This window comes from Petaurus breviceps, unplaced genomic scaffold (assembly GCF_028583685.1).
Source record: "Petaurus breviceps papuanus isolate PSGF00001 unplaced genomic scaffold, PetGlider_PUasm1.0 90504, whole genome shotgun sequence".
NCBI lineage: Eukaryota > Metazoa > Chordata > Mammalia > Diprotodontia > Petauridae > Petaurus > Petaurus breviceps.
The window spans coordinates 2310533-2322216 of NW_027187266.1; positions in this window are offsets into that span (position 1 = coordinate 2310533).

Consider the following 11684-nt stretch of genomic DNA (forward strand, 5'->3'; position numbering starts at 1 on the left):
GTTAACTGCTACCAACAATTAACTGACACTACTGAGTATTAAATATGCAATAAGCTACTTAACCTTGATCTAGAATAGAGTAGAAGCTGAACAATGCTAATTAGAATACTCTGAATTTGTGAAGCACTTTCATCTTTCCAAAATTCTTCACAAATAATAGTGCATTTTATCTTCAAAACCATCCTGTGAGATATTATAGGGTAAAGGTTCTTAACCAGTTTTGTTTTGTGGATCCCTTTGACAGTCTGGTGAATCTTATGGACCCCTTCTCAGAATGATTTTTTAAATGAATAAAATAAAATATAAAAGATTACAAAGAAAACCAATTATTTTAAAATGAAGATACATATTTTCCCCAAGTTCATGGACTTCCTGAAATCTATTCATCTGTTTCTTGAGGTTCTAAAGACCCCAGATGAAGCACCCCGATATAGGGGTTATTGAGGAAAAATAGACCCCAAAGACTTGTTTAATGTTACACATGACCTTTAGACATGAATTTCAGGAAGAGTAGCAGTGTGCTTATCAGGAGTGAAGTTTTGGTTTTTTTAATGCACAATTTGAGGGAATAGAGAAATCATGCAGATGCTTCTGAATTACTAAGGACTAAACATCTGGATTGAAATGGCTGTGCTATATTGGAAATAAAAAAAATGATAGCTAAAGACCCAAAGTATTAGGATTGGAAACCAAGAAGCAATGACTATCATGATTTTTAAGAAATATTTGAATCTTAGGCAAACTGTAATAAGCTTGAAAAAGAGGACTGAGAGAACTAACATCACTCAATATCTTTCATTAATATAATTTTTCCTAGTAGATTATGCTATTTTATGTAATATCAGAATTTGTTTCTATTCTTTTTTGTATCTCACAAGAGGCCAAGAATCGTGCCTCATAAATAGTAGATGATTAATAAATATGTTGAATGAATGATTATTACACTTTTAGAGTAATTTTACATATGTTCTCTTAATTTGACCCTCATAATAACTCTGTGTGGTGTTTAGGGGTGTCAATATTATCTGCATTCCACAAAAGTTGCAATTGGAGTAGAGAAGAGTTAAGTGACTCACCCACAATCTGCCTAAGATCCAGAACACTGCTTTTTCTACTAGGTCATCCCCATCATCATCATCAATAACAGAAGTAACAGACATTTATTCACTATGACCTATTCAGTTGCATGGTCACTAAGTTCTTCAGGCCTGAGTTTTAGAAAAGTATTCTTTGGATGGAGACTGTTGTAGAAAGTTAAAAATACAAATGTATCTGACTGAATTCCTATGCAAAAGCCCATTGAGAAAATTTTTGAAGATTGGAATGGGGAAGGCAGGGGTCACACTTGACCTGGGAAATGATTGCAGAAACATCTGGTTATTTAGCAAGCATTCTTGCCCTAAAATGATTATTTCTCCACAATGATCTGAAATAAGCATTTTCACATGAGAAATATTTGCAGGTGACATAGTTTTTTTCCTTCTTGATGAAATGCTTGATAACTACTTGCCATTGAAGGCAAATTTTATATCTGTGCTGGATGTTACATCTTCTAAGTAAATGAAAAGGATTAGGGCTTGGAATTTGTTTTTAAGAGTGCACCAGTCCCCACTCCCTCTCACCAACTCCCACATTCATTTGCATGCGTTACCTTAAATGCAGATCTTTTTTTCTTATGGAGAAAAAGTAAAAACAGTCATCATCTTGAGGGTATTATGTGTGTAATGATTCCAGCAGAAAGTAAATGACTCTTCCCTATAAGATGTGAACTTCATAAAATGAAAACCAAAGAGGTGTTCTGTTGTGAGTAAGAGAACAGTTGGTGTTTCCTTTGGGATAATGGAGAAAGATACAAAAATAGTGGTATGTCTGTTCAAATGAAGTTATACATATTCCTTTGCATTGTTATAGAAAAAAAAATATGACCTATGTTATGATCTGGTCATTAGACTTTTCCGATGCTCTACCTACAGCCCAAGGGATTCTACTTTACTTATTTACGATGTCATTGATAACTGCTTGAGACTTGAGGCCTGGGATTGGGAAGTAGGGAGGAAGAAATATTCAGTCACTTTAAAGTGATCCTAAAAGAATATTTTTTTAAACTGCGTTGTTTGGAGTTTTCAGCTGTAGGCATCATCCATCCTGAGTCAATTTTGCTGTGTACTAATGATTTGGGAGTAATGACTTTCAGCTCCACCATAATCAAGTACTGGCTTGCTTGGGAGTTGCGGGGAAGGGGCAAGGATGGTGTAAGGGCAGTTGAGGTTGAGGGAGACTGGGTATATTTTTGCCAACACACCTGCAAGAGCCTTGGGTTATATGGGACAATATGTACATTAATGATATATATAATCTGTGGAGGCTGGCTGGCAGTAGGCACTGAAGATTTCAGTAGACAGTCTTTTACTCCACCCCCAGACCCTGACACTATGCTGTAGGTAAATACACAGACCGAGAAACTGAGCCTTGTTTAATTAGGCACAACTATTAAGGAGCTGCACAACAGGTAGCTATTTAATTGTAACATTTTAGATTTACTTGGTTCCTTCCCAAAAGAAGATGGTTGGCACAAAGAACGTAGGACACAGAGAAAAAGGAGCAAAATGGTTTTATTTTGATTTCTGTGGTCTCTCGCTGGGGCTTCAGTAAATTATTCTTTTAACTGTTAAGGCTGCAGCTGGATCTTAGTCATAATCCATTTTCACATTTGTTTGAATTAAAACCCCCAGATCTTTGCATTTGCAGGGTTGAACATGCACAGTAGCCGAAGCTAGTAATTTCAGGAGTTATAGAATAACCTGGCTCTTGGAAGGAAAATGGGAACATAGGTAGCCAGAGACAGAGTGTGTGTGTGTGTGTGTGTTGTGTGTGTGTGTGTGTGTGTGTGCGTGCGTGTGAGGGGGAGAGAGGGAGAGAGAGAGAGAGAGAGAGAGAGAGAGAGAGAGAGAGAGAGAGAGAGAGAGAGAGAGAGAGAGAGAGAGAGAGAGAGAAAAGAGTCACAACACTGTACTGAAGTCCCCAGCTTTATTCTCAAATTTCACATTAAACTTGGCTTATAGAAAATATAGTTTTGTAGTGACCACGTGCTGTCACTTAGTAGCCTAAATGCTTTTATATTTTAAATTGCTAAAATTTACTCTAACATATGTATTTTATTAGAGAAGAGCAAATGATTTTTAAAAAATAAATTAGTACTGTACTCATACGGCTGACAAATGCTTTCCATTGGCCCAAGTTTTGAAATACCTATGCTTTCTCTATTGCTACCTGAATTCCATTCACAGAGCTGTCATGTGTTCCCCTCTAGTCTTTCCAGTATCCTGTTTATGTCTCAATCCAATAGGTTAGTCATGCCAGCCCATTGCCACCTGGAAAACACCATCACTCACAGAAAGTTATGAATCTCTATATTCTTTGTGCCGCCAAATTCACTGTGACGATTCCAAGCAATTGCCAGGTAAACCAACCAGGTGGTATTTGGGGGAGAGGAATAGACTAATCATTTCCATTAGTGTGACATTGTTATGATAAGCTGTTATGTTAAACTCCACTGATGTGTTGTCCTATCCTAGTGTGTAGCTTATGAGCCAGAAATCAAATAATAACCTGCTGGCTTAAGTGAGGAGACCATTTTGAGGCAGTGTTTTCAGAGTTAATGGAACTTTCTCCTTTGTGATGGGAAAGCTGCTTCTGTAAGGCAGAAATGTTTAGTGGAAAGTCAAGAGATTTGAATCCTAGTCTTTTCTCCACTATTGTTGTGTGGCTAATGTGACTTTGGGCAGGTCACCTAAACTTTCTGTAAAAATGAGGGGCCTAACTAGATCCTCTTAAAGTTTCTTTCCTTCTGATTTCTGATAATTCCTTATAAAATTCTGATTCATGATCCTCTAAAGCCACTAAAATATTTTTTTCATTGAGATATTGTGAAAAATGACTCAGGATTTTAGGATACTTCATTGAAGATACTGTAGGAGGTAACAGAAATGATAATGACGACTATTATATTGTACTCTTAAAGCTTGCGAAGTGCCCTATGTGTGGAATATCGTCCGAATGACAACAATCCTTTCATATGAAATGAGTCCTGTAAATATTATTACCCTCTAAACAGATGAGGGAACTAAGGTCCACAGAGGCTAAATTACTCATCCATAGTCACAGGATAACAAATGTCAAGGCCAGGATTTGAGCCCACGTTTTCATGTGACCAAGTCTGGCGCTCTAGTCACTAGTCTAGCGCGTCTCTCTTGTTCAGAGCGTGAGCTCCTTGAGGATAAGGTCTGCTATTGCTTTTCTTTTTATCTTATGCTTATTTCAGTGCCTAGTACAAAGTAGGTGCTTAATTAATGCTCATTGACTTGACTAGACCACACTGCTTTACTTAAGACTAGAGACCTTGGTGAATTGTTATGTGAGCCTTGAGGTCTCATTCAGAGTTCGAGTGAAAGGAGAATGTGTTAAAGAGGCTTCAATAGACAGCACACTGCATGTTAACTTACCAAAACCTGCCCTGGCCAAGGAGAGAGCTTGGATCTATGGGTCCTTCAAAGAGCATTATAGAGGAAATATGTGTGAGATTTCATTGGAACTTGAAAAATTGATTATGAAGGCAGTCATTGCAACAATCCTTAGTCACTGACGTTCATCAGAGGGTAGTATGCCTACACCTGTTCTCCAGCTCCCCCCACTGGAACATAAGAGTTGAAGAAGAGCAGAGTTCTTATTTATTTTGTCTTAGAAGAGGTGAAGGAGGAGAGGTGAGAGAGAACTCCCTAGAAACTCAAGAGGAAGGGAGAGAAAGCAACATTTCCCGTCTTCCCAGACTGAATGTCCCATGGAAGAATAAGGTCACCATTTATAGAAAAACTGTGCACTAGTTATTGTAGTTTTGAGTGCTAGTTATTATGACTTCTTATGATGTCTAGTACCAGGCAATCTTAAAGAGATCAAAGACAGAGGGAAATAATACATATGTACACAAATATTTATAGCAGCGGGTTTTTTGTTTGTTGTTGTTGTAGCACAGTATTGGAAACCAAATGGGTACCTATCAATTGGGAGATGGCTGAATTATGATATTTTTGCACTTTAAGAAATTATGAGGACAAATTCAGAGAAGCCTGGGAAGACTTGTGTGAACTGATACAATAGTAAGATGAGTAGCCCCAGGAGAACAATTGGTCCATTGTCTACAATGCTGTACAGACAGCTTTATGAGACCTAAGAACTCTGATCAATGATCAATCAATCAAATTTCAGAAAATTGATAAGGAAACATGATTCCCACATCTTAGAAAAGAAGTAATGGAGTAGGGGGACAGAATAAGACTTTTTTTTTCTTAGATACAACAGACATAATATATTTATTTTGCTCGATTATACTTATTTTTTACAAGGGATAAGTTTTTTTGGTGGTGGCAAGGGGAAAATTAAGAAGAATTGAAGTGGTAGTGCTAATGATACCCCCTCCCCCAAAAAGAATACCAGTGAAATATTAGGAAATATAGAAGACAACAGAAGCAAGTTCAGAAGGGAACACCAATAAAGAACAGTATTGGTACCATAATATTAAGTTTTATACGGTAAAAAACTATGTTAATACATTTTTTAAAAATATCTGTACAAAATAGAGATATTCAGAGCTTCATATATACACCTCATTTTAGGTACTGAATTTATGGAAGTTGCCATGTTTCCTGATGTTTGTCAAGTTCATAATAAAAATGAAATACAAAATAATAGGATTGAAATGCAAAAAAAATAAAAACCAAAAATAGCAAAATCCCTACCAACCCTCAAATTACTTCAATCTAATGTATTTCAGGTTTACCTTAATTCTTACTTTGCTAGTTCTACAATAAACATAATCCACATGGTTATTACATTCACATCAATCAACATTTATTAGAAACCTATTATTATTTATATTTAAATTAATCAACATTTATTAAAAACCCATGTTATGATGGGGATTCTGTTAGGCACTGGGGGAAATGCAAAGTTAAGATAAGGCCTTTCCCCTACCACAATAGAGATTACAGTCTAGGAGGGGAGTTAAGACTCTGATGAAGATAGCTACAATACATACCATTACATTGGTGTATTAGAGAATTGCAAACCAAATGCTATGTGAGGACTTTAGGGGAAGGTGGCTACCACCTGAGGTCAGAGGAAAATTCCTTGGAGATGGGATTTAAAAAAACAAATGTAGTCCAGCAATATTTAGCTTATCTTCCCAAGACTGAACATTAGTCCTCTGTGGAGAGGTGGATGATTCTTCTCTTTTCTCATGCTTACTTTGACACTCCTGCTGTGTATTCTATTGACTTTAATTGGTGGGGGAAGGATAAGATGTCTATTTGCTTAAATCAGTCCACCATACAGGTTGAAAATATCTTGGAGCTTATCAAGTCAGACATGGTTCTTCATTCATCCAAGCCACATTAAGTACTGGAGTCCCCTGTTCTTTGCCAGGATACCCCTTCCTCCTGCCCCTTATAGCCTTAGACTAAGAGAAAGTACTTCCATGAAAATGCATACATGAGAGATGAAGGTCATCAGAGCCCTTTTTAGGTTACCTGGTTCTGTTCAGGCCAAACTTACAATTTTCTTCATTTTATTTGCAGATTCTGGTTTCATGTAATTGACTTGAATGACTTGCCTAGCATGATGGCACAGTGAAAACAGTACTGAATTCGATGTCAGAGAACTTGGATTTGAATCCTAGCTCTTCCAATGACTGCCAGTATATTTCTTGTCTCTTAGCTTCTCTTTGCTTCAGTTTCCTCATCTATGAAATGAGGAGGTTATATGCTATACGTATAAATATATATATATATATATATGTGTGTGTGTGTGTGTGTGTGTATAGTCCTTTAATGGTCTATCCAGATCTAAACTGATGATATAAAATCTCTTCTGATGTATAAATCTAAATGTTTAACATTCTTACATCTCACTGGAGGCCTGGAGCTAACATAGATCACAGGATGAAGCACCCATGGAGTTTTCTATGATCAATGCTGACACATCCATATGTGTGGCCAATGTGGGACAAAGTCTCAGCCTCCTGAATTTCTTCCAGTTCATTTCCTAATCAAACAGACCAAATGCAAGGGACAAAATAGAGATAAAGACCTCAATGGGGTAAGATAAGCAGACAGGGCAAAGGAAAAGATAATTAGTAGCTCTTAAGCCCACTGCTGTTCCTCTGGGCTTTATCTTTGTAGCTTTTGGGTAGACTGATGGCACTATTGTTCAGTGACTTCTATATCTCCCTTCTCACATCTGAACTTTTTCCTCTACAGTATTAATGGTAAGGGTAAATACCACCTAAACATTCTTCTTCTAGAAAACCTGTGTGGGAGGGAGGTAAAGGGGGATAAAGTTGAGAAGAGGGGCTGCCTGTCTGCTGTAGCGCTGTATATTTTGTAATTTATCAAAGCAGAGCATTTTATTATAAATTGCATGATACTCTTCTGAACTGAGGTCCAGACAAGGTGTGCCAAAGATTCAAACCAACATCTCCATGGCTTCTTCCAGGATCTTTCCTGTTTCTCTCCACTACCTTTGCTCTTTTATAAAAACTGATATTTCATTTTCCCTTCCCTTACTGTCCCTGATCTCTGACAGTCTCCAACTCTTCATTGAACCATTAGGCTACAGGAGATCTTGAGTCCCCAGTCCTCTAGAAGAAACCCACTTAACCCAACCCAACTAATAGAAATAGAAGCTGCCTTCCTGATGTCTGGTAGAACTCAGACACTCCAAAACAACAGTAAGGATCAGATCTCTGGTATCTGGTGTCAAGTCTCTCCCTTCTCTAATACATCCTTCATTCATCCACCAAAGTGATTTTTCTAATGTACAGGTCCCACTAATGTTACCCCATACTCATTAAACTCCAATGACTCCCTATCACCTCTAGAAGCAAAAGCAAAATCCTCTGTTTAGTTTCCAAAGCCCTTCAAAAACTTCCCCCTCCCACCACACACCTTACTCCCCAACATTTATTCTTAGACCTAGTGACATTGGCCTCCTGGATATTCCACCAAGATACTCCATCTCTCAGCTCTGGATATTTTCTCTGACTGTCTCATGTCTGGAATGCTTTCTTTCCTCAACTCTACCTACTGGCTCTGGCTTCTTTTGAGTCCCAACTAAAATTTCAATTTTTACAGGAATACTTTCCCAGACTGTCTTAATTCATGTGTCTTTAATCTGTTAATTATTTCCATTTATCATATATATGTATATATGAAAATATATACATATATTTGCATACTATCTCCTGTAGATTGTGAGCTCCTTGAGCACAAAGACTATATATTTTTTCTTTTTTTTTAATTAATTTGTTTGTTTACTTTTAATTTACAAGATTCAATTCTACAATTACTTGAGTTTCAAATTTTGTCCCCCTCCTCCTTCCCCCCCATGGCGGCATACAATCAAGTATAGGATATGCAAATACTTTCACATTAGACATTAGTCAGGTGATAAAGATGGATTGGATCAGATGGAATGAAAAATGGTAAAGAGGAAATAAAACAAAACAAGAAAAATAAAAAGATCAGGTAGTTTGCTTCACTCTGGATTCAAACTCATTTCTTTCTAATTCTTTCTCTGGATGTAGATATCTCTCTCCATCATGAGTCTTTGGGGATTGACTTATATCACTGCATTGCTGAGAAGACTCCAGTCCATCAAAGTTGGTCATTACACATACGTTGTGTCTGTAATTGTGAACAAATTTCTCCTGGTTCTTTTCTTCTCACTCAACATCAATTTGCATAAGCCTCTCCAGGTAAATATGAAGTCCATCTGCGCCTCGTTTCTTATAGCACAAAAGTATTCCATTACATGCATATACCACAACTTGTTCAGCCATTCCCCAATTGATGGCCACCCCCTTAATTTACAATTCACAAAGACTATATTTTACTGCTTTTTTGGTATTACTAGCACTTAGCATAGTGCCTCATATGTAGTAGGCACTGAATAAATGCTTATTGATTGGTTGATTGATTGATAGATAGACAGCATGGTAAAGTGAAAAGACTATAGAATAAGAAATCAAGAGACCTGTGGCTCACTAGGTCTGTGATATTAGAAAGGAGAAGACTGGAAAAATAGAAAAAAAATCCACTAGTTTGGGAGTTATGGGCCCTAAATTCTTGTCCTTGCCTTGTGTAAGTTTGTTGCTTGACAATGGTTAAGTTAATTAACATCTTTGGCCTTGGTTACTTGATCTTGAAAAGGAATGGACTGTACTAGATAATATGACATTCTATGTATCCAGCCTCCATACTTATGAAAAAAGAAAACCTTTCCTAACTATTTATTAGCTTTGAATATTTTCTTTTTATTAATTTAAGTTCAACAAATTTCTGCCTTTCAGTGTATGGCAACCAAATCCAATCCAATTCAATTCAATGTAGGTTTTGTTAAGTGCCTACCACATTCCAAGTGCTGTGCAAGGAACTGGTGATATAAAGATGAAAAAGGCCATAAACTTTTTTATGAAAGAGCAGAAAATTCAGTACAACATATCCACAAACGGCCATGATGCTTAGATAGCATGTGATGGGGTGAAAGAGTGTAAAGCCAAGAACGAGCAGCTTTCCAGAGGATGGCTATTGTGAACAGCCTTCAAGGTTCTGATTACATAGTATAATGAACACTTTATTTATTCAATAAGAAATCAGAGCAAAACATTCACAGAAAATCAAAATACAGCATTCACAATAACATAATACCTCAAAAACTAATCACTAAATGGCCACATAGTTTTCACCAAAGTGGTCACATAGTTTTGAACAAAGTACAATCATTTAGTCAATCAGTCACTTAGTAACTCAATCATTCAATCATAAAGTACAAAAGGTCAAAGTCCTCCACCCATGGGACACACTAAGTTACAAATCAGTCACTATTCAGTCATCAGTCACTATTCAATCATCAGTCACTACTTAGTCATCAGTCACTACTCAGTGCCCATGGAGAGGTTTTTTTCATCTTGACTCAGGGCAGGCTTTCAGGTTCCATTATTCCTCTTCCATGGTCTCAGCTCCTGCCTGAATCTAACCAACTGCCACCTGAGTTCAAAGGCAGACAGCTCCCAGCTGAACTCTGTGCAGTTCCTGCTCTGTACCAAAGCTCACAGTATCCAGTCCACCTCAAGTCCTTCATAGCTTCTGTTCCTGGGAAGAGAAAACTTAATAGAGCCACAGACAAAGTACCAACACCACAGTTATGCTTCCTCTGGCAGCTCCAGCTGGCCCTTAGAAATCCTCAGCAGCTCCAGCTGGCCCTCAGAAATCCTCAGCAGGCTCAGCAGCTCTGTTCTCAAAATCAAAATCACTTTCTCCATGGAAGTTCCAGTCCAGCCGCATCATCCAAGCCTTTAGATGCTCATCCCAAGAAGTTCTGACTGTCCAGCTTATGCTCTTCCTGAAATATGGAATAGCTCCTCCCTGTTCAGCCCCTTCCTGTTACATCAGCAATAGTTCGAGCTCCTTCTCTTTCACCCTGTAATGCTTCCTTTAATAGAGGCTTAATTTGAAACTAGGTGCTAAGTATCTCTTAGCTTTCCAATACAAAAGGATCTTCAAATTTCATTACCATTAAAAAGAGGGATCCCAAGATATGGTCAATGTGTTAAGGTATTCCCTTAGTCCATACAGTTAGTGGAGGCTTAGGAACAAAGTAGGCAACTTGCTCATGGTCACAAAGCTAATAGGTGTCACCAGGTTTTACTGACACTAGGTCCATACTCCATTTGCTAAGCCACATTGACTCTCTTATCATATAGTGTCCTAAAAACAAATTGAGATCAATTAGAAAAGGTGAAATCTTTTTTGAAGAGTATGGCACCTGAGTTGACATCTGAAGAAAAAGAAGGTAAAGGTGATAAGGGAGTGTATCCCAGGCAAGATGACTGATTTATGGGAAAGCAAATGAAGGACATATAGGGTGACATTGGGAAATAGCTAATAAGTTCACTTCAGCTGGATTGTAAAGTGAATGAAGGGAAGCAATATGAAATTATAAAGCATTTCTTAAAATTGGAATATGGCTGGAAAAGTAGGTTAGAGTCAAATCATGGAAGATTGATAAAAAGTTAGTATTTTATCTTAAAAGCAATAGAGTACCAAACAAGGCTTTTAGAGCAAGGGGTGATGTGACAAGACATGGTCATTAGGAATATGATTTTGTTAGGAATTAAGAATATGATCCATGTTAAGTATATTGTCACGATGGGGTTACAAACTGGGAGAAAACAGACTGTAAATAGTACAGGTAAGAAATGATGAAGAAGTAGTAGTTATATGGAGAGAAGTGATATGAACAAAAGCTCAAGGGCTTGAGCTTTGATGTTTGGAGGGAGTCGCTGTTATCAGAAAAGGGGAATGTAGAATGAAGAGTAAGTTTAGGAGGAAAAGAAGATTACTTTGATTTTGCACATGATGAATAGAAAATGCTTGGGTTACATTCATGCATAGCTGTCCTAAAAGGCAATTAAAAATCAGGGCAGGAGCTCAGCAGAGATTTGGACTGGATAGATAGATCTGGGAGTCATCAACATAGAAGTCACAATTGAAATCATTGGAATTATCTTTCCTTCCTCCCTCTTTCTCTTTCTTTCTTTCTTTCTTTCTTTCTTTCTTTCTTTCTTTCTTTCT